Below are 27,614 nucleotides of genomic sequence, written 5' to 3' on the forward strand. Positions count from 1 at the left end.
CAGCTATCTGTGGTGACTAAGTGTTGAAACTGGTTGAACTCAGCTATCTGTGGTGACTAAGTGTTGAAACTGGTTGAACTCAGCTATCTGTGGTGACTAAGTGTTGAAACTGGTTGAACTCAGCTATCTGTGGTGACTAAGTGTTGAAACTAGTTGAACTCAGCTATCTGTGGTGACTAAGTGTTGAAACTGTCATCTTCTCTGTTCTAAAGTTACCATGTTGGTTTCATCAGAGGAGGAACACATTGTTGAGATGATGACAATATAGTTAAAGTATACATCAATATATTTTATTACTTTTTAATGACATTTATTGATCAAAATACAGTCTTTGTAAGTTATAAACTCAACAAATGAGTTTCTGAACAGAAGAAACATCCCTCCTCTTCAACCCAACTCCCCCTTAATGAATGACGTCATCACTCAACAGACAAGCTACTGAGATCTCATTAAACCAACAGAACGACCTCCACATCGCCCCCTACAGAATGTTATCAGTACTGATGAATAAATATACTGTAATCTCCACCACCAGTCGTCTCTCTATTGATCCTGGGGGACGATGTTACAGTCTAATAAACTACATGTTTCAACTCAGTCAATTCAGAAAGTGAAGTGAAATTCCATTCATAGATTGAAAAGTCCACATGGAAAATGATGGTAATCAGTGATACATTGAATTGTGATTCATTGTCTGTGTTGAAATGGAATTCAATTCTATTGAATTGGACCGCAGCTCTGGTAACAACAACACTGTGTCACAACCAGACAACTTCTTCTCTTCAGACTACAGAGCGTAGAATTACATAGTAGAACTTAAGGCAATTCTGCCGACCCAGACGTCATCCCTAGCCGAGCCCTCAGAGAAAGTGCAGGCCAGCTAGCTGTTGTTTTTTTCAGACATCTCTCTCCAGCTCAGGACATTATCCGAAACCTGCTTCAAGGTGTCACTATCCTCTCCATGCCCAAGAAAGGGGAAGTAACTGGACTGAATGACTACCGATCTGTAGCACCCATATCTGTCATCACGACGTCCTTCGAGAGTCAAAGACCATGTCCCCTTCTCCTTCCCAGACACATTCGACCCTCTTCAATTTTCCTACCCCCCGACAGATCCACGGATGACGCAATCACCATTGAACTGCTCTCACCCACCTGGACAAAAGAAATACATATTAGAGGACACTTGTCAGCTTCTAATTCTCAGAGTAAAAACTCAAAGGACACTATGAAAAGCTCAAACCACGTTTATTACCCAGAGGGCAATACAGCTGCATTAGACAATGACATTTCACACAAGCACTGATATTTAACCCCTCCTCCTAGGCTGAGTCTCCTCCTACTCATCTGAACAAGCACTGATATTTAACCCCTCCTCCTAGGCTGAGTCTCCTCCTACTCATCTGAACAAGCACTGATATTTAACCCCTCCTCCTAGGCTGAGTCTCCTCCTACTCATCTGTACAAGCACTGATATTTAACCCTTCCTCCTAGGCTGAGTCTCCTCCTACTCATCTGAACAAGCACTGATATTTAACCCTTCGTCCTAGACTGAGTCTCGTCCTACTCATCTGAACAAGCACTGATATTTAACCCTTCCTCCTAGGCTGAGTCTCTTCCTACTCATCTGAACAAGCACTGATATTTAACCCCTCCTCCTAGGCTGAGTCTCCTCCTACTCATCTGAACAAGCACTGATATTTAACCCTTCCTCCTAGGCTGAGTCTCCTCCTACTCATCTGAACAAGCACTGATATTTAACCCCTCCTCCTAGGCTGAGTCTCCTCCTACTCATCTGAACAAGCACTGATATTTAACCCTTCCTCCTTGGCTGAGTCTCCTCCTACTCATCTGAACAAGCACTGATATTTAACCCTTCCTCCTAGGCTGAGTCTCCTCCTACTCATCTGAACAAGCACTGATATTTAACCCCTCCTCCTAGAGTGAGTCTCCTCCTACTCATCTGAACAAGCACTGATATTTAACCCTTCCTCCTAGGCTGAGTCTGCTCCTACACATCTGTACAACATTGTATCTTTATTGCTAGGCAGGAAACTAAGTGATACTGGCCATAAACTTTTCTTTCTCCTTTAACGTGACCTGACCTCAACCCCCTTCAACACTAATCCATAGCTCTTTCCCTACACTCAGGATATTCCAAGTTTAATTCATTCCTCTTACAGATAACCATTAACTGGGTGTAGACCCTCTAAACCTAAGCACTCAATATTTCAATTGGGTACCTGATAATTAACCCTATCCCAAGTTAAGGAGTTAGTACCCAGAATCCATCACTGTTAATTGGCTACAGCTTGGCCTTCAATGCCACTACAGCTTGGCCTTCAATGCCATAGTGCCATCTAATCATGACAACATAGTCCCTGTTACCACATAATAGAAAACTATTAAATTATAGCATCACTGAAATCAGTAGACATGAAACTTAGAAGCACTCTGACTGTCCTGCACCAGGAGAGTAGTCTGAGGGAAGAGCATCTAGAGAGAGTCTGTCCTGCACCAGGAGAGTAGTCTGAGGGAAGAGCATCTAGAGAGAGTCTGTCCTGCACCAGGAGAGTAGTCTGAGGGAAGGGCATCTAGAGAGTCTGTCCTGCACCAGGAGAGTAGTCTGAGGGAAGGGCATCTAGAGAGAGTCTGTCCTGCACCAGGAGAGTAGTCTGAGGGAAGGGCATCTAGAGAGAGTCTGTCCTGCACCAGGAGAGTAGTCTGAGGGAAGGGCCTCTAGAGAGAGTCTGTCCTGCACCAGGAGAGTAGTCTGAGGGAAGGGCCTCTAGAGAGAGTCTGTCCTGCACCAGGAGAGTAGTCTGAGGGAAGGGCATCTAGAGAGAGTCTGTCCTGCACCAGGAGAGTAGTCTGAGGGAAGGGCCTCTAGAGAGAGTCTGTCCTGCACCAGGAGAGTAGTCTGAGGGAAGGGCATCTAGAGAGAGTCTGTCCTGCACCAGGAGAGTAGTCTGAGGGAAGACAATCTAGAGAGAGTCTGTCCTGCACCAGGAGAGTAGTCTGAGGGAAGGGCATCTAGAGAGAGTCTGTCCTGCACCAGGAGAGTAGTCTGAGGGAAGAGCATCTAGAGAGAGTCTGTCCTGCACCAGGAGAGTAGTCTGAGGGAAGAGCATCTAGAGAGAGTCTGTCCTGCACCAGGAGAGTAGTCTGAGGGAAGGGCATCTAGAGAGAGTCTGTCCTGCACCAGGAGAGTAGTCTGAGGGAAGGGCATCTAGAGAGAGTATGTCCTGCACCAGGAGAGTAGTCTGAGGGAAGGGCATCTAGAGAGAGTCTGTCCTGCACCAGGAGAGTAGTCTGAGGGAAGGGCATCTAGAGAGAGTCTGTCCTGCACCAGGAGAGTAGTCTGAGGGAAGGGCATCTAGAGAGAGTCTGTCCTGCACCAGGAGAGTAGTCTGAGGGAAGAGCATCTAGAGAGAGTCTGTCCTGCACCAGGAGAGTAGTCTGAGGGAAGGGCATCTAGAGAGAGTCTGTCCTGCACCAGGAGAGTAGTCTGAGGGAAGGGCATCTAGAGAGAGTATGTCCTGCACCAGGATAGTAGTCTGAGGGAAGAGCATCTAGAGAGAGTCTGTCCTGCACCAGGAGAGTAGTCTGAGGGAATGGCATCTAGAGAGAGTCTGTCCTGCACCAGGAGAGTAGTCTGAGGGAAGAGCATCTAGAGAGAGTCTGTCCTGCACCAGGAGAGTAGTCTGAGGGAAGGGCATCTAGAGAGAGTCTGTCCTGCACCAGGAGAGTAGTCTGAGGGAAGGGCATCTAGAGAGAGTCTGTCCTGCACCAGGAGAGTAGTCTGAGGGAAGGGCATCTAGAGAGAGTCTGTCCTGCACCAGGAGAGTAGTCTGAGGGAAGAGCATCTAGAGAGAGAGGAAGTGTGTGTGTGTGTGTGTGTGTGTGTGTGTGTGTGTGTGTGTGTGTGTACACACACTCTTCAGATCTTGTTACAGACGGGTGTGTGTTCATTGTTAGAGCAGACAGTCCAATATCTAGTCAATATAATACATGTACGTCATTTAGCCAGAGAGACTTACAGGAGCCATTAGGTTTAATGCCTTATTTCATCTAGTCGGCTCAGGGATTCAAACCAGCTACCTTGCAGTTACTGGCCCAACACTATTAACTGCTGGGCTACCTGCATCCCATAATAGATGATCTTTGTTGTCAGGAGGAACAGTCTAGAGAAGTCCAGATGTTTTTTTTATTTAGTGAAGTTTAAACAACACGAGATACAATTGAGATACAATCACATCATTAAACACCACAATATATGATAACAGATTTATATTACACCAAACGTCACATTATACTAGTACAGGGTAATAATAATGATCACAGTCACCACCATCATCACTACCATCACCACCATCATCACCATCATCACCATCATCATCACAGTCACCACCATCATCACTACCATCACCACCATCATCACCATCATCACCATCATCATCACAGTCACCACCATCATCACTACCATCACCACCATCATCACCATCATCACAGTCACCACCATCATCACTACCATCACCATCATCATCACTACCATCACCATCATCATCACTACCATCACCACCATTACATTTACATTTACATTTAAGTCATTTAGCAGACGCTCTTATCCAGAGCGACTTACAAATTGGTGCTTTCACCTTATGACATCCAGTGGAACAGCCACTTTACAATAGTGCATCTAGGTCTTTTAAGGGGGGAGGGGGAGAAGGATTACTTTATCCTATCCTAGGTATTCCTTAAAGAGGTGGGGTTTCAGGTGTCTCCGGAAGGTGGTGATTGACTCCGCTGTCCTGGCGTCGTGAGGGAGTTTGTTCCACCATTGGGAGGCCAGAGCAGCGAACAGTTTTGACTGGGCTGAGCGGGAACTGTACTTCCTCAGTGGTAGGGAGGCGAGCAGGCCAGAGGTGGATGAACGCAGTGCCCTTGTTTGGGTGTAGGGCCTGATCAGAGCCTGGAGGTAGTGAGGTGCCGTTCCCCTCACAGCTCCGTATACCATCATCACCATCATCAACTTCATCATCATCACTACCATCACCATCATCATCACCATCATCAACTTCATCATCATCACTACCATCACCATCATCATCACCATCAACTTCATCATCATCACTACCATCACCACCATCATCACCATCATCAACTTCATCATCATCACCATCATCATCACCATCATCACTACCATCACCACTACCATCACCACCATCAATACCATCATCACTACCATCACCACCATCATCACTACCATCACCACCATCATCACTACCATCACCATCATCATCACTACCATCACCATCATCATCACCATCAACTTCATCATCATCATAACCATCACCACCATCATCACTACCATCACCATCATCATCACCATCAACTTCATCATCATCACTACCATCACCACCATCATCACTACCATCACCACCATCACCACCATCATCACTACCATCACCACCATCATCACTACCATCACCATCATCATCACCATCATCACTACCATCACCATCATCACTACCATCACCATCATCATCACTACCATCACCATCATCATCACCATCAACTCATCATCATCACTACCATCACCACCATCATCACCACCATCACCATCATCATCACCATCAACTTCATCATCATCACTACCATCACCACCATCACTACCATCACCACCATCACCACCATCATCACTACCATCACCACCATCATCACTCACCACCATCACCATCATCATCACCATCAACTTCATCATCATCACTACCATCACCACCATCATCACCACCATCACCACCATCATCACTACCATCACCATCATCATCACTACCATCACCACCATCATCACTACCATCACCACCATCATCACTACCATCACCACCATCATCACTACCATCACCACCATCATCACTACCATCACCATCATCATCACTCACCATCACCATCATCATCACCATCAACTTCATCATCATACCATACCATCACCACCATCATCACTACCATCACCACCATCATCACCATCACCACATTCATCATCATCACTACCATCACCACCATCATCACTACCATCACCATCATCATCATCACTACCATCACCACATCACCACCATCATCATCACCATCACCACCATCATCACTACCATCACCATCATCATCATCACCATCACCATCACCACCATCATCACTACCATCACCATCATCATCACCATCAACTTCATCATCATCACTACCATCACCACCATCATCACTACCATCACATCACCATCACCACCATCATCACTACCATCACCACCATCATCACTACCATCACCATCATCATCACCATCATCACTACCATCACCATCATCACTACCATCACCATCATCATCACTACCATCACCATCATCATCACCATCAACTTCATCATTATCACTACCATCACCACCATCATCACTACCATCACCATCATCATCACCATCATCATCACCATCATCATCATCACTACCATCACCACCATCACTACCATCACCACCATCACCACCATCATCACTACCATCACCACCATCATCACTACCATCACCACCATCATCACTACCATCACCACCATCATCACATCACCATCATCACCACCATCACCACCATCATCACTACCATCACCACCATCATCACCACCATCACCATCATCATCACCATCAACTTCATCATCATCACTACCATCACCACCATCACATCACCATCATCACCACCATCATCACTACCATCACCACCATCATCACTACCATCACCATCATCATCACTACCATCACCACCATCATCACTACCATCACCACCATCATCACTACCATCACCACCATCATCACTACCATCACCACCATCATCACTACCATCACCACCATCACCATCACCACCATCATCACTACCATCACCATCATCATCACTACCATCACCATCATCATCAACTTCATCATCATCACTACCATCACCACCATCATCACTACCATCACCATCATCATCATCACTACCATCACCACCATCATCACTACCATCACCACCATCATCACTACCATCACCATCATCATCATCACTACCATCACCACCATCATCACTACCATCACCATCATCATCACCATCAACTTCATCATCATCACTACCATCACCACCATCATCACTACCATCACCACCATCACCACCATCATCACTACCATCACCACCATCATCACTACCATCACCATCATCATCACCATCATCACTACCATCACCATCATCACTACCATCACCATCATCATCACTACCATCACCATCATCATCACCATCAACTTCATCATCATCACTACCATCACCACCATCATCACTACCATCACCATCATCATCACCATCAACTTCATCATCATCACTACCATCACCACCATCACTACCATCACCACCATCACCACCATCATCACTACCATCACCACCATCATCACTACCATCACCACCATCATCACTACCATCACCACCATCATCACTACCATCACCACCATCACCACCATCATCACTACCATCACCACCATCATCACTACCATCACCATCATCATCACCATCAACTTCATCATCATCACTACCATCACCACCATCATCACTACCATCACCACCATCATCACTACCATCACCATCATCATCACTACCATCACCACCATCATCACTACCATCACCACCATCATCACTACCATCACCACCATCATCACTACCATCACCACCATCATCAATGTTCCATGACACTGTTCCGTGACACTGTTCCATGACACTGCTCCATGACACTGTTCCATGACACTGCTCCATGACACTGCTCCATGACACTGTTCCATTACACTGCTCCATGACACTGTTCCATGACACTGTTCCATGACACTGTTCCATGACACTGCTCCATGACACTGTTCCATGACACTGCTCCATGACACTGCTCCATGACACTGCTCCATGACACTGTTCCATGAAACTGTTCCATGACACTGTTCCATGACACTGCTCCATGACACTGTTCCATGACACTGTTCCATGACACTGTTCCATAACACTGTTCCATGACACTGCTCCATGACACTGTTCCATGACACTGTTCCATGACACTGCTCCATGACACTGCTCCATGACACTGTTCCATGACACTGTTCCATGACACTGCTCCATGACACTGCTCCATGACACTGCTCCATGACACTGTTCCATGACCCTGTTCCATGACACTGTTCCATGTGTCTCTCATGCTGATGGATTTACAAATGTTTGTTCATCAATGATCAGGTGTTGTTGTATTTTATGATCAGACTTCACCCCTATAGTGAGACTCGCTGTCGGTTTGGCATTCACCAACGTCCTCCTAAATTAGTCAGTGACTCAGGTGCCTCTGGGGCCTTTTCTCGTTTGGGCAAAAGTCAAACTTCCATCCTCTCTCCTCCGTTCTCTCTCCTCCGTTCTCTCTCCTCTGTCCTCTCTCCTCCGTCCTCTCTCCTCTGTCCTCTCTCCTCTCTCCTCCATCCTCTCTCCTCTCTCCTCCATCCTCTCTCCTCTCTCCTCCATCCTCTCTCCTCTCTCCTCCGTCCTCTCTCCTCCATCCTCTCTCCTCTCTCCTCCGTTCTCTCTCCTCCGTCCTCTCTCCTCAGTTCTCTCTCCTCCGTCCTCTCTCCTCCGTTCTCTCTCCTCCGTCCTCTCTCCTCCGTTCTCTCTCAACTGTCCTCTCTCCTCCGTCCTCTCTCCTCCATCCTCTCTCCTCTCTCCTCCATCCTCTCTCCTCTCTCCTCCGTTCTCTCTCCTCCGTTCTCTCTCCTCCGTCCTCTCTCCTCCGTCCTCTCTCCACTGTCCTCTCTCCTCCGTCCTCTCTCCACTGTCCTCTCTCCTCCGTCCTCTCTCCTCCGTCCTCTCTCCTCCGTTCTCTCTCCTCCGTCCTCTCTCCTCCGTCCTCTTTCCTCCGTTCTCTCTCCTCCGTTCTCTCTCCTCTGTCCTCTGTCCTCTGTCCTCTCTCCTCCGTCCTCTCTCCTCCGTTCTCTCTTCTCCGTTCTCTCTCCTCCGTTCTCTCTCCTCTGTCCTCTCTCCTCCGTTCTCTCTCCTCCGTCCTCTCTCCTCCGTCCTCTCTCCTCCATCCTCTCTCCTCCGTTCTCTCTCCTCCGTCCTCTCTCCTCCATCCTCTCTCCACTGTCTACTCTTTCCTCTCTCCTCTGTCCTCTCTCCTCCGTCCTCTATCCACTGTCCTCTCTCCTCCGTCCTCTCTCCTCCGTCCTCTCTCCTCCGTCCTCTCTCCTCCGTTCTCTCTCCTCCGTTCTCTCTCCTCCGTCCTCTCTCCTCCGTTCTCTCTCCTCCGTCCTCTCTCCACTGTCCTCTCTCCTCCGTCCTCTCTCCTCCGTCCTCTCTCCTCCGTCCTCTCTCCTCCGTTCTCTCTCCTCCGTCCTCTCTCCTCCGTCCTCTCTCCACTGTCTACTCTTTCCTCTCTCCTCCGTTCTCTCTCCTCCGTCCTCTCTCCTCTGTTCTCTCTCCTCCGTCCTCTCTCCTCCGTCCTCTCTCCTCCGTTCTCTCTCCTCCGTTCTCTATCCTCCGTCCTCTCTCCTCCGTCCTCTCTCCTCCGTTCTCTCTCCTCCGTTCTCTCTCCACCGTCCTCTCTCCTCTTTCCTCTCTCATCCGAAACTGAGTGTGGCAGAGGAAGGTGTCAGTATGTTAGTAGGCAAAGAGAAGACGGTCCTCCCTTTCTCCTTATGGTGAATAAAGACAAGAGTTTCCTGGTACAGAGAAGACGGTCCTCTCTTTCTCCTTATGGTGAATAAAGACAAGAGTTTGCTGGTACAGAGAAGACGGTCCTCTCTTTCTCCTTATGGTGAATAAAGACAAGAGTTTCCTGGTACAGAGAAGACGGTCCTCTCTTTCTCCTTATGGTGAATAAAGACAAGAGTTTCCTGGTACAGAGAAGACGGTCCTCTCTTTCTCCTTATGGTGAATAAAGACAAGAGTTTCCTGGTACAGAGAAGTTTTGATATCTGACTCCCCCCGTCTTAATCAGATGTTGTATTGTCAGAGGAGAAAACAGACATTTAAAAACTACATGCTACTTATCCTTTTATCTGTATAATGTCTTACACAACTAATTCATTCATTTGAATCACTTTACACATTTATTTTGGGATCCACACGTCAGTTAAAGGTCACTTGAAATGTCATTTGCCTGATGGGCGAGTAGAAAAGGAGCTTTTCGGGCGGCAAGTAGCTTAGTGGTTAGAGCGTTGGACTAGTAAGCAGAAGGTTGCAAGATCAAATCCCCGAGCTGACAAGATAAAAAATCTATCATTCAGCCTCTGAACAAGGCACTGTTTCTAGGCTGTCCTTGTAAATAAGGATTTGTTCTGAACTTACTTGCCTAGTTAAAGAAAGGTTAAAAAATAATAATAATTCGTCCAAGTTCACTCACACTATAACTATACTGCCCCACACAGAAATAATTGTCATGACTTCTGTCGTCTGTGGAATAATGACAGTAGATGATGACAATTCCTCCAGAGGATCCTGTCACTTTGAAGGAGCTCAAACAACCTGTCAATCAGACCAGAGAAAATACCTCTTGGTTTGGTGTTTTTTACAAATAAAATCTACGTTTATTTTGTCACGTGGCCGAATACAACAGGTGTAGTAGACCTTACAGTGAAATGCTTACTTACAAGCCCCTAACCCTAACAGTGCAATTTCTAAGTAAAAAATAGGTCTTAGCTAAACAATAGATAAGAAAGAAATCAAATAAAATAGTAAAATGACATTGAAAATAACAGTAGCGAGGCTTTATACAGTAGGGAGGCTACAGTGCCTTGCGAAAGTATTCGGCCCCCTTGAACTTTGCGACCTTTTGCCACATTTCAGGCTTCAAACATAAAGATATAAAACTGTATTTTTTTTGTGAAGAATCAACAACAAGTGGGACACAATCATGAAGTGGAACGACATTTATTGGATATTTCAAACTTTTTAACAAATCAAAAACTGAAAAATTGGGCGTGCAAAATTATTATAATTATTATAATTAAATGTAAATGTATATACAGGTGGTACATTTACATTTACATTTAAGTCATTTAGCAGACGCTCTTATCCAGAGCGACTTACAAATTGGTGCTTTCACCTTATGACATCCAGTGGAACAGCCACTTTACAATAGTGCATCTAGGTCTTTTAAGGGGGGTGAGAAGGATTACTTTATCCTATCCTAGGTATTCCTTAAAGAGGTGGGGTTTCAGGTGTCTCCGGAAGGTGGTGATTGACTCCGCTGTCCTGGCGTCGTGAGGGAGTTTGTTCCACCATTGGGGGGCCAGAGCAGCGAACAGTTTTGACTGGGCTGAGCGGGAACTGTACTTCCTCAGTGGTAGGGAGGCGAGCAGGCCAGAGGTGGATGAACGCAGTGCCCTTGTTTGGGTGTAGGGCCTGATCAGAGCCTGGAGGTACTGAGGTGCCGTTCCCCTCACAGCTCCGTAGGCAAGCACCATGGTCTTGTAGCGGATGCGAGCTTCAACTGGAAGCCAGTGGAGAGAGCGGAGGAGCGGGGTGACGTGAGAGAACTTGGGAAGGTTGAACACCAGACGGGCTGCGGCGTTCTGGATGAGTTGTAGGGGTTTAATGGCACAGGCAGGGAGCCCAGCCAACAGCGAGTTGCAGTAATCCAGACGGGAGATGACAAGTGCCTGGATTAGGACCTGCGCCGCTTCCTGTGTGAGGCAGGGTCGTACTCTGCGGATGTTGTAGAGCATGAACCTACAGGAACGGGCCACCGCCTTGATGTTATTTGAGAACGACAGGGTGTTGTCCAGGATCACGCCAAGGTTCTTAGCGCTCTGGGACGAGGACACAATGGAGTTGTCAACCGTGATGGCGAGATCATGGAACGGGCAGTCCTTCCCGGGAGGAAGAGCAGCTCCGTCTTGCCGAGGTTCAGCTTGAGGTGATGGTCCGTCATCCACACTGATATGTCTGCCAGACATGCAGAGATGCGATTTGCCACCTGGTCGTCAGAAGGGGAAAGGAGAAGATTAATTGTGTGTCGTCTGCATAGCAATGATAGGAGAGACCATGTGAGGTTATGACAGAGCCAAGTAACTTGGTGTATAGCGAGAATAGGAGAGGGCCTAGAACAGAGCCCTGGGGGACACCAGTGGTGAGAGCACGTGGTGAGGAGACGGATTCTCGCCACGCCACCTGGTAGGAGCGACCTGTCAGGTAGGACGCAATCCAAGCGTGGGCCGCGCCGGAGATGCCCAACTCGGAGAGGGTGGAGAGGAGGATCTGATGGTTCACAGTATCGAAGGCAGCCGATAGGTCTAGAAGGATGAGAGCAGAGGAGAGAGAGTTAGCTTTAGCAGTGCGGAGCGCCTCCGTGATACAGAGAAGAGCAGTCTCAGTTGAATGACTAGTCTTGAAACCTGACTGATTTGGATCAAGAAGGTCATTCTGAGAGAGATAGCGGGAGAGCTGGCCAAGGACGGCACGTTCAAGAGTTTTGGAGAGAAAAGAAAGAAGGGATACTGGTCTGTAGTTGTTGACATCGGAGGGATCGAGTGTAGGTTTTTTCAGAAGGGGTGCAACTCTCGCTCTCTTGAAGACGGGAGGGACGTAGCCAGCGGTCAGGGATGAGTTGATGAGCGAGGTGAGGTAAGGGAGAAGGTCACCGGAGATGGTCTGGAGAAGAGAGGAGGGGATAGGGTCAAGCGGGCAGGTTGTTGGGCGGCCGGCCGTCACAAGACGCGAGATGTCATCTGGAGAGAGAGGGGAGAAAGAGGTCAGAGCACAGGGTAGGGCAGTGTGAGCAGAACCAGCGGTGTCGTTTGACTTAGCAAACGAGGATCGGATGTCGTCGACCTTCTTTTCAAAATGGTTGACGAAGTCATCTGCAGAGAGGGAGGAGGGGGAGGGGAGGAGGATTCAAGAGGGAGGAGAAGGTGGCAAAGAGCTTCCTAGGGTTAGAGGCAGATGCTTGGAATTTAGAGTGGTAGAAAGTGGCTTTAGCAGCAGAGACAGAGGAGGAAAATGTAGAGAGGAGGGAGTGAAAGGATGCCAGGTCCGCAGGGAGGCGAGTTTTCCTCATTTCCGCTCGGCTGCCCGGAGCCCTGTTCTGTGAGCTCGCAATGAGTCGTCGAGCCACGGAGCGGGAGGGAGGACCGAGCCGGCCTGGAGGATAGGGGACATAGAGAGTCAAAGGATGCAGAAAGGGAGGGGAGGAGGGTTGAGGAGGCAGAATCAGGAGATAGGTTGGAGAAGGTTTGAGCAGAGGGAAGAGATGATAGGATGGAAGAGGAGAGAGTAGCGGGGGAGAGAGAGCGAAGGTTGGGACGGCGCGATACCATCCGAGTAGGGGCAGTGTGGGAAGTGTTGGATGAGAGCGAGAGGGAAAAGGATACAAGGTAGTGGTCGGAGACTTGGAGGGGAGTTGCAATGACGTTAGTGGAGGAACAGCATCTAGTAAAGATGAGGTCGAGCGTATTGCCTGCCTTGTGAGTAGGGGGAAGGTGAGAGAGGGTGAGGTCAAAAGAGGAGAGGAGTGGAAAGAAGGAGGCAGAGAGGAATGAGTCAAAGGTAGACGTGGGGAGGTTAAAGTCGCCCAGAACTGTGAGAGGTGAGCCGTCCTCAGGAAAGGAGCTTATCAAGGCATCAAGCTCATTGATGAACTCTCCGAGGGAACCTGGAGGGCGATAAATGATAAGGATGTTAAGCTTGAAAGGGCTGGTAACTGTGACAGCATGGAATTCAAAGGAGGCGATAGACAGATGGGTAAGGGGAGAAAGAGAGAATGACCACTTGGGAGAGATGAGGATCCCGGTGCCACCACCCCGCTGACCAGAAGCTCTCGGGGTGTGCGAGAGCACGTGGGCGGACGAAGAGAGAGCAGTAGGAGTAGCGGTGTTGTCTGTGGTGATCCATGTTTCCGTCAGAGCCAAGAAGTCGAGGGACTGGAGGGAGGCATAGGCTGAGATGAACTCTGCCTTGTTGGCCGCAGATCGGCAGTTCCAGAGGCTACCGGAGACCTGGAACTCCACGTGGGTCGTGCGCGCTGGGACCACCAGATTAGGGTGGCCGCGGCCATGCGGTGTGGAGCGTTTGTATGGTCTGTGCAGAGAGGAGAGAACAGGGATAGACAGACACATAGATGTGGTACCGGTACAGAGTCAATGTGGAGGCTATATACAGGTGGTACCAGTACAGAGTCAATGTGGAGGCTATATACAGGTGGTGCCAGTACAGAGTCAATGTGGAGGCTATATACAGGGGTACCATGTGGTACCAGTACAGAGTCAATGTGGAGGCTATATACAGGTGGTACCAGGTACAGAGTCAATGTGGAGGCTATATACAGGTGGTACCAGTACAGAGTCAATGTGGAGGCTATATACAGGTGGTACCGGTACAGAGTCAATGTGGAGGCTATATACAGGTGGTACCGGTACAGAGTCAATGTGGAGGCTATATACAGCTGGTACCGGTACAGAGTCAATGTGGAGGCTATATAGCGGTACCGGTACAGAGTCTGCACTAGCGGTCGCATCGGTCCGCAGGTAGTATTACATTTCATTACATTTCATTATAGTACAACGGTTTGATTTGTCTAATCTTAGCAATTTCTTCTTAGCTAGCTACATAGCCGTCTTTGTATCATAGATAATTGCGTAATTATCGTATTTCGTCGTCCTAACGCAGTCTACACTGCTATCTGCCCTATCTGCCCTGCAGCTAGCCAGCTAGCTAACGTACACCGTCTACCGATTAGCAGCACAACTATTACACTCAACTGAACGACTTGATTAGTGTAGTGTTAGCTAGCTACATAGTTGTCTTTGCTGTCTTCGTATCCAAGATAATTGTGTAGTTTAGAGTGTGTAGTTTTAGAGTGATTATCTTAATTTACCGAGGTTAGCTAGCCAGCTATTTGTCGTCCTTAACGTAGGAGACACTGCTAGCTAGCCAACAGCTAGCCAACGTCTACCGAACAGAACTTCCGCACTCACAATCCGGTCGCATTTCGCTTCGCTCCACAGGTAGTATCACATTTTTCATTTCATTTCATTACAGTACAACGGCTTGATTTGTTTGATCGTAGCTAGCTACATAGCTAGCTACATAGCCGTCTTTGTATCAAAGATAATTGTGTAGTCTAGAGTGATTTCCTAGGTTAGCTAGCCAGCTATTGTCGTTCTTTTAACGCAACGTAACGTAATCAACACTGCTAGCTAGCCAGCTAGCCCCGAATAGCAGCACAGTAGAAACTATTACACTCAACGGAACGACTTGATTAGTGTAGTGTCAACAACGCAGCCACTGCCAGCTAGCCTACATAGTCACCAATGCAGCCTCTGCCAGCTAGCCTACTTCAGCAGTACTGTATCATTTTAATCATTTTAGTCAATAAGATTCTTGCTACGTAAGCTTAACTTTCTGAACACTCGAGACGTGTAGTCCACTTGTCATTCCAATCTCCTTTGCATTAGCGTAGCCTCTTGTGTAGCCTGTCAACTATGTGTCTGTCTATCCCTGTTCTCTCCAAGCATCTGCCTCTAACCCTAGGAAGCTCTTTGCCACCTTCTCCTCCCTCCTGAATCCTCCTCCCCTCCCCCCTCCTCCTCTCTGCAGATGACTTCGTCAACCATTTTGAAAAGAAGGTCGACGACATCCGATCCTCGTTTGCTAAGTCAAACGACACCGCTGGTTCTGCTCACACTGCCCTACCCTGTGCTCTGACCTCTTTCTCCCCTCTCTCTCCAGATGAAATCTCGCGTCTTGTGACGGCCGGCCGCCCAACAACCTGCCCGCTTGACCCTATCCCCTCCTCTCTTCTCCAGACCATTTCCGGAGACCTTCTCCCTTACCTCACCTCGCTCATCAACTCATCCCTGACCGCTGGCTATGTCCCTTCCGTCTTCAAGAGAGCGAGAGTTGCACCCCTTCTGAAAAAACCTACACTCGATCCCTCCGATGTCAACAACTACAGACCAGTATCCCTTCTTTCTTTTCTCTCCAAAACTCTTGAACGTGCCGTCCTTGGCCAGCTCTCCCGCTATCTCTCTCAGAATGACCTTCTTGATCCAAATCAGTCAGGTTTCAAGACTAGTCATTCAACTGAGACTGCTCTTCTCTGTATCACGGAGGCGCTCCGCACTGCTAAAGCTAACTCTCTCTCCTCTGCTCTCATCCTTCTAGACCTATCGGCTGCCTTCGATACTGTGAACCATCAGATCCTCCTCTCCACCCTCTCCGAGTTGGGCATCTCCAGCGCGGCCCACGCTTGGATTGCGTCCTACCTGACAGGTCGCTCCTACCAGGTGGCGTGGCGAGAATCCGTCTCCACACCACGTGCTCTCACCACTGGTGTCCCCAGGGCTCTGTTCTAGGCCCTCTCCTATTCTCGCTATACACCAAGTCACTTGGCTCTGTCATAACCTCACATGGTCTCTCCTATCATTGCTATGCAGACGACACACAATTAATCTTCTCCTTTCCCCTTCTGATGACCAGGTGGCGAATCGCATCTCTGCATGTCTGGCAGACATATCAGTGTGGATGACGGATCACCACCTCAAGCTGAACCTCGGCAAGACGGAGCTGCTCTTCCTCCCGGGAAGGACTGCCCGTTCCATGATCTCGCGATCACGGTTGACAACTCCTTTGTGTCCTCCTCCCAGAGCGCTAAGAACCTTGGCGTGATCCTGGACAACACCCTGCCGTTCTCAACTAACATCAAGGCGGTGGCCCGTTCCTGTAGGTTCATGCTCTACAACATCCGCAGAGTACGACCCTGCCTCACACAGGAAGCGGCGCAGGTCCTAATCCAGGCACTTGTCATCTCCCGTCTGGATTACTGCAACTCGCTGTTGGCTGGGCTCCCTGCCTGTGCCATTAAACCCCTACAACTCATCCAGAACGCCGCAGCCCGTCTGGTGTTCAACCTTCCCAAGTTCTCTCACGTCACCCCGCTCCTCCGCTCTCTCCACTGGCTTCCAGTTGAAGCTCGCATCCGCTACAAGACCATGGTGCTTGCCTACGGAGCTGTGAGGGGAACGGCACGTCAGTACCTCCAGGCTCTGATCAGGCCCTACACCCAAACAAGGGCACTGCGTTCATCCACCTCTGGCCTGCTCGCCTCCCTACCACTGAGGAAGTACAGTTCCCGCTCAGCCCAGTCAAAACTGTTCGCTGCTCTGGCCCCCCAATGGTGGAACAAACTCCCTCACGACGCCAGGACAGCGGAGTCAATCACCACCTTCCGGAGACACCTGAAACCCCACCTCTTTAAGGAATACCTAGGATAGGATAAAGTAATCCCTCTCACCCCCCTTAAAAGATTTAGATGCACTACTGTTCCACTGGATGTCATAAGGTGAATGCACCAATTTGTAAGTCGCTCTGGATAAGAGCGTCTGCTAAATGACTTAAATGTAAATGTAATATAGAGGGGGTACCGGTACAGAGACAATGTGTAGGCTATATACAGGGGGTACCGGTACAGAGTCAATGTGGAGGCTATATAGAGGGGGTACCGGTACAGAGACAATGTGTAGGCTAAATACAGGGGGTACCGGTACAGAGTCAATGTGGAGGCTATATAGAGGGGGTACCGGTACAGAGACAATGTGTAGGCTATATACAGGAGGTACCAGTACAGAGTCAATGTGGAGGTTATATACAGGTGGTACCGGTACAGAGTCAATGTGGAGGCTATATACAGGTGGTACCAGTACAGAGTCAATGTGGATGCTATATACAGGGGGTACCGGTACAGAGTCAACATGGAGGCTATATACATGTGGTACCAGTACAGAGTCAATGTGGAGGCTATATACAGGTGGTACCGGTACAGAGTCAATGTGGAGGCTATATACAGGTGGTACCAGTACAGAGTCAATGTGGGGGCTATATACAGGTGGTACCGGTACAGAGTCAATGTGGAGGCTATATACAGGTGGTACCGGTACAGAGTCAATGTGGAGGTTATATACAGGTGGTACCGGTACAGAGTCAATGTGGAGGCTATATACAGGTGGTACCGGTACAGAGTCAATGTGGAGGCTATATACAGGTGGTACCGGTACAGAGTCAATGTGGAGGCTATATACAGGTGGTACCAGTACAGAGTCAATGTGGAGGCTATATACAGGTGGTACCGGTACAGAGTCAATGTGGAGGCTATATACAGGTGGTACCGGTACAGAGTCAATGTGGAGGCTATATACAGCTGGTACCGGTACAGAGTCAATGTGGAGGCTAGCGGTCGCATCTGCACTCGGTCCGCAGGTAGTATTACATTTCATTACATTTCATTATAGTACAACGGTTTGATTTGTCTAATCTTAGCAATTTCTTCTTAGCTAGCTACATAGCCGTCTTTGTATCATAGATAATTGCGTAATTATCGTATTTCGTCGTCCTAACGCAGTCTACACTGCTATCTGCCCTATCTGCCCTGCAGCTAGCCAGCTAGCTAACGTACACCGTCTACCGATTAGCAGCACAACTATTACACTCAACTGAACGACTTGATTAGTGTAGTGTTAGCTAGCTACATAGTTGTCTTTGCTGTCTTCGTATCCAAGATAATTGTGTAGTTTAGAGTGTGTAGTTTTAGAGTGATTATCTTAATTTACCGAGGTTAGCTAGCCAGCTATTTGTCGTCCTTAACGTAGGAGACACTGCTAGCTAGCCAACAGCTAGCCAACGTCTACCGAACAGAACTTCCGCACTCACAATGTGGAGGTCGCATTTCGCTCGCTCCACAGGTAGTATCACATTTTTCATTTCATTTCATTACAGTACAACGGCTTGATTTGTTTGATCGTAGCTAGCTACATAGCTAGCTACATAGCCGTCTTTGTATCAAAGATAATTGTGTAGTCTAGAGTGATTTCCTAGGTTAGCTAGCCAGCTATTGTCGTTCTTTTAACGCAACGTAACGTAATCAACACTGCTAGCTAGCCAGCTAGCCCCGAATAGCAGCACAGTAGAAACTATTACACTCAACGGAACGACTTGATTAGTGTAGTGTCAACAACGCAGCCACTGCCAGCTAGCCTACATAGTCACCAATGCAGCCTCTGCCAGCTAGCCTACTTCAGCAGTACTGTATCATTTTAATCATTTTAGTCAATAAGATTCTTGCTACGTAAGCTTAACTTTCTGAACACTCGAGACGTGTAGTCCACTTGTCATTCCAATCTCCTTTGCATTAGCGTAGCCTCTTGTGTAGCCTGTCAACTATGTGTCTGTCTATCCCTGTTCTCTCCAAGCATCTGCCTCTAACCCTAGGAAGCTCTTTGCCACCTTCTCCTCCCTCCTGAATCCTCCTCCCCCTCCCCCCCCTCCTCCCTCTCTGCAGATGACTTCGTCAACCATTTTGAAAAGAAGGTCGACGACATCCGATCCTCGTTTGCTAAGTCAAACGACACCGCTGGTTCTGCTCACACTGCCCTACCCTGTGCTCTGACCTCTTTCTCCCTCTCTCTCCAGATGAAATCTCGCGTCTTGTGACGGCCGGCCGCCCAACAACCTGCCCGCTTGACCCTATCCCCTCCTCTCTTCTCCAGACCATTTCCGGAGACCTTCTCCCTTACCTCACCTCGCTCATCAACTCATCCCTGACCGCTGGCTATGTCCCTTCCGTCTTCAAGAGAGCGAGAGTTGCACCCCTTCTGAAAAAACCTACACTCGATCCCTCCGATGTCAACAACTACAGACCAGTATCCCTTCTTTCTTTTCTCTCCAAAACTCTTGAACGTGCCGTCCTTGGCCAGCTCTCCCGCTATCTCTCTCAGAATGACCTTCTTGATCCAAATCAGTCAGGTTTCAAGACTAGTCATTCAACTGAGACTGCTCTTCTCTGTATCACGGAGGCGCTCCGCACTGCTAAAGCTAACTCTCTCTCCTCTGCTCTCATCCTTCTAGACCTATCGGCTGCCTTCGATACTGTGAACCATCAGATCCTCCTCTCCACCCTCTCCGAGTTGGGCATCTCCGGCGCGGCCCACGCTTGGATTGCGTCCTACCTGACAGGTCGCTCCTACCAGGTGGCGTGGCGAGAATCCGTCTCCACACCACGTGCTCTCACCACTGGTGTCCCCCAGGGCTCTGTTCTAGGCCCTCTCCTATTCTCGCTATACACCAAGTCACTTGGCTCTGTCATAACCTCACATGGTCTCTCCTATCATTGCTATGCAGACGACACACAATTAATCTTCTCCTTTCCCCCTTCTGATGACCAGGTGGCGAATCGCATCTCTGCATGTCTGGCAGACATATCAGTGTGGATGACGGATCACCACCTCAAGCTGAACCTCGGCAAGACGGAGCTGCTCTTCCTCCCGGGGAAGGACTGCCCGTTCCATGATCTCGCGATCACGGTTGACAACTCCTTTGTGTCCTCCTCCCAGAGCGCTAAGAACCTTGGCGTGATCCTGGACAACACCCTGCCGTTCTCAACTAACATCAAGGCGGTGGCCCGTTCCTGTAGGTTCATGCTCTACAACATCCGCAGAGTACGACCCTGCCTCACACAGGAAGCGGCGCAGGTCCTAATCCAGGCACTTGTCATCTCCCGTCTGGATTACTGCAACTCGCTGTTGGCTGGGCTCCCTGCCTGTGCCATTAAACCCCTACAACTCATCCAGAACGCCGCAGCCCGTCTGGTGTTCAACCTTCCCAAGTTCTCTCACGTCACCCCGCTCCTCCGCTCTCTCCACTGGCTTCCAGTTGAAGCTCGCATCCGCTACAAGACCATGGTGCTTGCCTACGGAGCTGTGAGGGGAACGGCACGTCAGTACCTCCAGGCTCTGATCAGGCCCTACACCCAAACAAGGGCACTGCGTTCATCCACCTCTGGCCTGCTCGCCTCCCTACCACTGAGGAAGTACAGTTCCCGCTCAGCCCAGTCAAAACTGTTCGCTGCTCTGGCCCCCCAATGGTGGAACAAACTCCCTCACGACGCCAGGACAGCGGAGTCAATCACCACCTTCCGGAGACACCTGAAACCCCACCTCTTTAAGGAATACCTAGGATAGGATAAAGTAATCCCTCTCACCCCCCCTTAAAAGATTTAGATGCACTACTGTTCCACTGGATGTCATAAGGTGAATGCACCAATTTGTAAGTCGCTCTGGATAAGAGCGTCTGCTAAATGACTTAAATGTAAATGTAATATAGAGGGGGTACCGGTACAGAGACAATGTGTAGGCTATATACAGGGGGTACCGGTACAGAGTCAATGTGGAGGCTATATAGAGGGGGTACCGGTACAGAGACAATGTGGAGGCTAAATACAGGGGTACCGGTACAGAGTCAATGTGGAGGCTATATAGAGGGGGTACCGGTACAGAGACAATGTGTAGGCTATATACAGGAGGTACCAGTACAGAGTCAATGTGGAGGTTATATACAGGTGGTACCGGTACAGAGTCAATGTGGAGGCTATATACAGGTGGTACCAGTACAGAGTCAATGTGGATGCTATATACAGGGGGTACCGGTACAGAGTCAACATGGAGGCTATATACATGTGGTACCAGTACAGAGTCAATGTGGAGGCTATATACAGGTGGTACCGGTACAGAGTCAATGTGGAGGCTATATACAGGTGGTACCAGTACAGAGTCAATGTGGAGGCTATATACAGGTGGTACCAGTACAGAGTCAATGTGGAGGCTATATACAGGTGGTACCGGTACAGAGTCAATGTGGAGGCTATATACAGGTGGTACCGGTACAGAGTCAATGTGGAGGCTATATACAGGTGGTACCGGTACAGAGTCAATGTGGAGGCTATATACAGGTGGTACCGGTACAGAGTCAATGTGGAGGCTATATACAGGTGGTACCAGTACAGAGTCAATGTGGAGGCTATATACAGGTGGTACCGGTACAGAGTCAATGTGGAGGCTATATACAGGTGGTAGGTACAGAGGTGGAGGCTATATACAGGTGGTACAGAGTCAATGTGGAGGCTATATACAGGTGGTACCGGTACAGAGTCAATGTGGAGGCTATATACAGGTGGTACCGGTACAGAGTCAATGTGGAGGCTATATACAGGTGGTACCGGTACAGAGTCAATGTGGAGGCTATATACAGGTGGTACCAGTACAGAGTCAATGTGGAGGCTATATACAGGTGGTACCAGTACAGAGTCAATGTGGAGGCTATATACAGGTGGTACCAGTACAGAGTCAATGTGGAGGCTATATACCACCGGTACAGAGTCAATGTGGAGGCTATATACAGGTGGTACCAGTACAGAGTCAATGTGGAGGCTATATACAGGTGGTACCAGTACAGAGTCAATGTGGAGGCTATATACAGGTGGTACCAGTACAGAGTCAATGTGGAGGCTATATACAGGTGGTACCGGTACAGAGTCAATGTGGAGGCTATATACAGGTGGTACCGGTACAGAGTCAATGTGGAGGCTATATACAGGTGGTACCAGTACAGAGTCAATGTGGAGGCTATATACAGGTGGTACCGGTACAGAGTCAATGTGGAGGCTATATACAGGTGGTACCGGTACAGAGTCAATGTGGAGGCTATATACAGGTGGTACCGGTACAGAGTCAATGTGGAGGCTATATACAGGTGGTACCGGTACAGAGTCAATGTGGAGGCTATATACAGGTGGTACCGGTACAGAGTCAATGTGGAGGCTATATACAGGTGGTACCGGTACAGAGTCAATGTGGAGGCTATATACAGGTGGTACAGAGTACAGAGTCAATGTGGAGGCTATATACAGGTGGTACCGGTACAGAGTCAATGTGGAGGCTATATACAGGTGGTACCGGTACAGAGTCAATGTGGAGGCTATATACAGGTGGTACCGGTACAGAGTCAATGTGGAGGCTATATACAGGTGGTACCGGTACAGAGTCAATGTGGAGGCTATATACAGGTGGTACCGGTACAGAGTCAATGTGGAGGTTATATACAGGTGGTACCGGTACAGAGTCAATGTGGAGGCTATATACAGGTGGTACCGGTACAGAGTCAATGTGGAGGCTATATACAGGTGGTACCAGTACAGAGTCAATGTGGAGGCTATATACAGGTGGTACCGGTACAGAGTCAATGTGGAGGCTATATACAGGTGGTACCGGTACCGAGTCAATGTGGAGGCTATATACAGAGGGTACCAGTACAGAGTCAATGTGGAGGCTATATACAGGTGGTACCGGTACAGAGTCAATGTGGAGGCTATATACAGGTGGTACCGGTACAGAGTCAATGTGGAGGCTATATACAGGTGGTACCGGTACAGAGTCAATGTGGAGGCTATATACAGGTGGTACCGGTACAGAGTCAATGTGGAGGCTATATACAGGTGGTACCGGTACAGAGTCAATGTGGAGGCTATATACAGGTGGTACTGGTACAGAGTCAATGTGGAGGCTATATACAGGTGGTACCGGTACAGAGTCAATGTGGAGGCTATATACAGGTGGTACCGGTACAGAGTCAATGTGGAGGCTATATACAGGTGGTACCGGTACAGAGTCAATGTGGAGGCTATATACAGGTGGTACCGGTACAGTCAAGTCAATGTGGAGGCTATATACAGGTACCGGTACAGAGTCAATGTGGAGGCTATATACAGGTGGTACCGGTACAGAGTCAATGTGGAGGCTATATACAGGTGGTACCAGTACAGAGTCAATGTGGAGGCTATATACAGGTGGTACCAGTACAGAGTCAATGTGGAGGCTATATACAGGTGGTACCGGTACAGAGTCAATGTGGAGGCTATATACAGGTGGTACCAGTACAGAGTCAATGTGGAGGCTATATACAGGTGGTACCGGTACAGAGTCAATGTGGAGGCTATATACAGGTGGTACCGGTACAGAGTCAATGTGGAGGCTATATACAGGTGGTACCGGTACAGAGTCAATGTGGAGGCTATATACAGGTGGTACCGGTACAGAGTCAATGTGGAGGCTATATACAGGTGGTACCGGTACAGAGTCAATGTGGAGGCTATATACAGGTGGTACCGGTACAGAGTCAATGTGGAGGCTATATACAGGTGGTACCGGTACAGAGTCAATGTGGAGGCTATATACAGGTGGTACCGGTACAGAGTCAATGTGGAGGCTATATACAGGTGGTACCGGTACAGAGTCAATGTGGAGGCTATATACAGGTGGTACCGGTACAGAGTCAATGTGGAGGCTATATACAGGTGGTACCGGTACAGAGTCAATGTGGAGGCTATATACAGGTGGTACCGGTACAGAGTCAATGTGGAGGCTATATACAGGTGGTACCGGTACAGAGTCAATGTGGAGGCTATATACAGGTGGTACCAGGTGGTACAGAGTCAATGTGGAGGCTATATACAGGTGGTACCGGTACAGAGTCAATGTGGAGGCTATATACAGGTGGTACCGGTACAGAGTCAATGTGGAGGCTATATACAGGTGGTACCGGTACAGAGTCAATGTGGAGGCTATATACAGGTGGTACCGGTACAGAGTCAATGTGGAGGCTATATACAGGTGGTACCGGTACAGAGTCAATGTGGAGGCTATATACAGGTGGTACCGGTACAGAGTCAATGTGGAGGCTATATACAGGTGGTACCGGTACAGAGTCAATGTGGAGGCTATACAGGTGGTACAGAGGTGGAGGCTATATACAGGGTGGTACAGAGTCAATGTGGAGGCTATATACAGGTGGTACCGGTACAGAGTCAATGTGGAGGCTATATACAGGTGGTACCGGTACAGAGTCAATGTGGAGGCTATATACAGGTGGTACCGGTACAGAGTCAATGTGGAGGCTATATACAGGTGGTACCGGTACAGAGTCAATGTGGAGGCTATATACAGGTGGTACCGGTACAGAGTCAATGTGGAGGCTATATACAGGTGGTACCGGTACAGAGTCAATGTGGAGGCTATATACAGGTGGTACCGGTACAGAGTCAATGTGGAGGCTATATACAGGTGGTACCGGTACAGAGTCAATGTGGAGGCTATATACAGGTGGTACCGGTACAGAGTCAATGTGGAGGCTATATACAGGTGGTACCGGTACAGAGTCAATGTGGAGGCTATATACAGGTGGTACCAGTACAGAGTCAATGTGGAGGCTATATACAGGTGGTACCGGTACAGAGTCAATGTGGAGGCTATATACAGGTGGTACCGGTACAGAGTCAATGTGGAGGCTATATACAGGTGGTACCAGTACAGAGTCAATGTGGAGGCTATATACAGGTGGTACCGGTACAGAGTCAATGTGGAGGCTATATACAGGTGGTACCGGTACAGAGTCAATGTGGAGGCTATATACAGGTGGTACCGGTACAGAGTCAATGTGGAGGCTATATACAGGTGGTACCGGTACAGAGTCAATGTGGAGGCTATATACAGGTGGTACCGGTACAGAGTCAATGTGGAGGCTATATACAGGTGGTACCGGTACAGAGTCAATGTGGAGGCTATATACAGGTGGTACCGGTACAGAGTCAATGTGGAGGCTATATACAGGTGGTACCGGTACAGAGTCAATGTGGAGGCTATATACAGGTGGTACCGGTACAGAGTCAATGTGGAGGCTATATACAGGTGGTACCGGTACAGAGTCAATGTGGAGGCTATATACAGGTGGTACCGGTACAGAGTCAATGTGGAGGCTATATACAGGTGGTACCGGTACAGAGTCAATGTGGAGGCTATATACAGGTGGTACCGGTACAGAGTCAATGTGGAGGCTATATACAGGTGGTACCGGTACAGAGTCAATGTGGAGGCTATATACAGGTGGTACCGGTACAGAGTCAATGTGGAGGCTTTATACAGGTGGTACCGGTACAGAGTCAATGTGGAGGCTATATACAGGTGGTACCAGTACAGAGTCAATGTGGAGGCTATATACAGGTGGTACCGGTACAGAGTCAATGTGGAGGCTATATACAGGTGGTACCGGTACAGAGTCAATGTGGAGGCTATATACAGGTGGTACCAGTACAGAGTCAATGTGGAGGCTATATACAGGTGGTACCGGTACAGAGTCAATGTGGAGGCTATATACAGGTGGTACCGGTACAGAGTCAATGTGGAGGCTATATACAGGTGGAGGCTATATACAGGTGGTACCGGTACAGAGTCAATGTGGAGGCTATATACAGGTGGTACCGGTACAGAGTCAATGTGGAGGCTATATAGTCAGTGGAGGCTATATACAGGTGGTACCGGTACAGAGTCAATGTGGAGGCTATATACAGGTGGTACCGGTACAGAGTCAATGTGGAGGCTATATACAGGTGGTACCGGTACAGAGTCAATGTGGAGGCTATATACAGGTGGTACCGGTACAGAGTCAATGTGGAGGCTATATACAGGTGGTACCGGTACAGAGTCAATGTGGAGGCTATATACAGGTGGTACCGGTACAGAGTCAATGTGGAGGCTATATACAGGTGGTACCGGTACAGAGTCAATGTGGAGGCTATATACAGGTGGTACCGGTACAGAGTCAATGTGGAGGCTATATACAGGTGGTACCGGTACAGAGTCAATGTGGAGGCTATATACAGGTGGTACCGGTACAGAGTCAATGTGGAGGCTATATACAGGTGGTACCGGTACAGAGTCAATGTGGAGGCTATATACAGGTGGTACCGGTACAGAGTCAATGTGGAGGCTATATACAGGTGGTACCGGTACAGAGTCAATGTGGAGGTTATATACAGGTGGTACCGGTACAGAGTCAATGTGGAGGTTATATACAGGTGGTACCGGTACAGAGTCAATGTGGAGGCTATATACAGGTGGTACCGGTACAGAGTCAATGTGGAGGCTATATACAGGTGGTACCGGTACAGAGTCAATGTGGAGGCTATATACAGGGGTACCGGTACAGAGTCAATGTGGAGGCTATATACAGGTGGTACCGGTACAGAGACAATGTGGAGGCTATATACAGGTGGGTACAGAGTCAATGTGGAGGCTATATACAGGGGGTACCGGTACAGAGTCAAAGTGGAGGCTATATACAGGTGGTACCAGTACAGAGTCAATGTGGAGGGGTACCGGTTAGTTGGGCTAATTGAGGTAATGTGTACATGTTGGTTAGAGTTAAAGTGACTATACAGAGATGATAAATGTACTCACAGTTAGGATTCCTATACCAGTGGCATCCTCAAGTTAAACACACAGTACACACACACACACACACACACACACACACATACACACACACACACACACATACACATAACACACACACACACACATACACACACACACTCACACATACACACACATACACACACATACACACACACATACACATACACACACACATACACATACACATACACACACACACTCACACATACACACGTACATACACACACATACACATAACACACACATAAACACACATCACACACCACACATTGTTGTGTTCACACACATACACACATACACACACATACACACACATGTTGTGTGTTTCCAGGTTGATCCAGGTGTCTATAGCAGCCTTTATAAGAAACCTAACTGGATGTTATTACATTGTTATAGGAGTTATAACAAGCTTATTACCTGTCATGAAGGAGAGGAGGATGAGATTCAGAAGGATCCTCATCTTGTTGT

General features: G+C 48.5%; 1 long non-coding RNA gene across 1 annotated transcript; it reads right to left on the reverse strand.

The window, feature by feature from the left end:
* Positions 1 to 268: 268 nt before the first annotated feature.
* On the reverse strand, positions 269 to 27,614 carry LOC135560053 (uncharacterized). The gene is made up of 2 exons (XR_010458662.1): positions 27,564 to 27,614; positions 269 to 1,155 (listed from the first exon to the last, which is right to left on the reverse strand). It is a non-coding gene; the product is annotated as an uncharacterized LOC135560053 (long non-coding RNA).

The sequence above is a fragment of the Oncorhynchus nerka genome, linkage group LG15 (genome assembly GCF_034236695.1).
Source record: "Oncorhynchus nerka isolate Pitt River linkage group LG15, Oner_Uvic_2.0, whole genome shotgun sequence".
Classification (NCBI taxonomy): Eukaryota; Metazoa; Chordata; class Actinopteri; order Salmoniformes; family Salmonidae; genus Oncorhynchus; species Oncorhynchus nerka.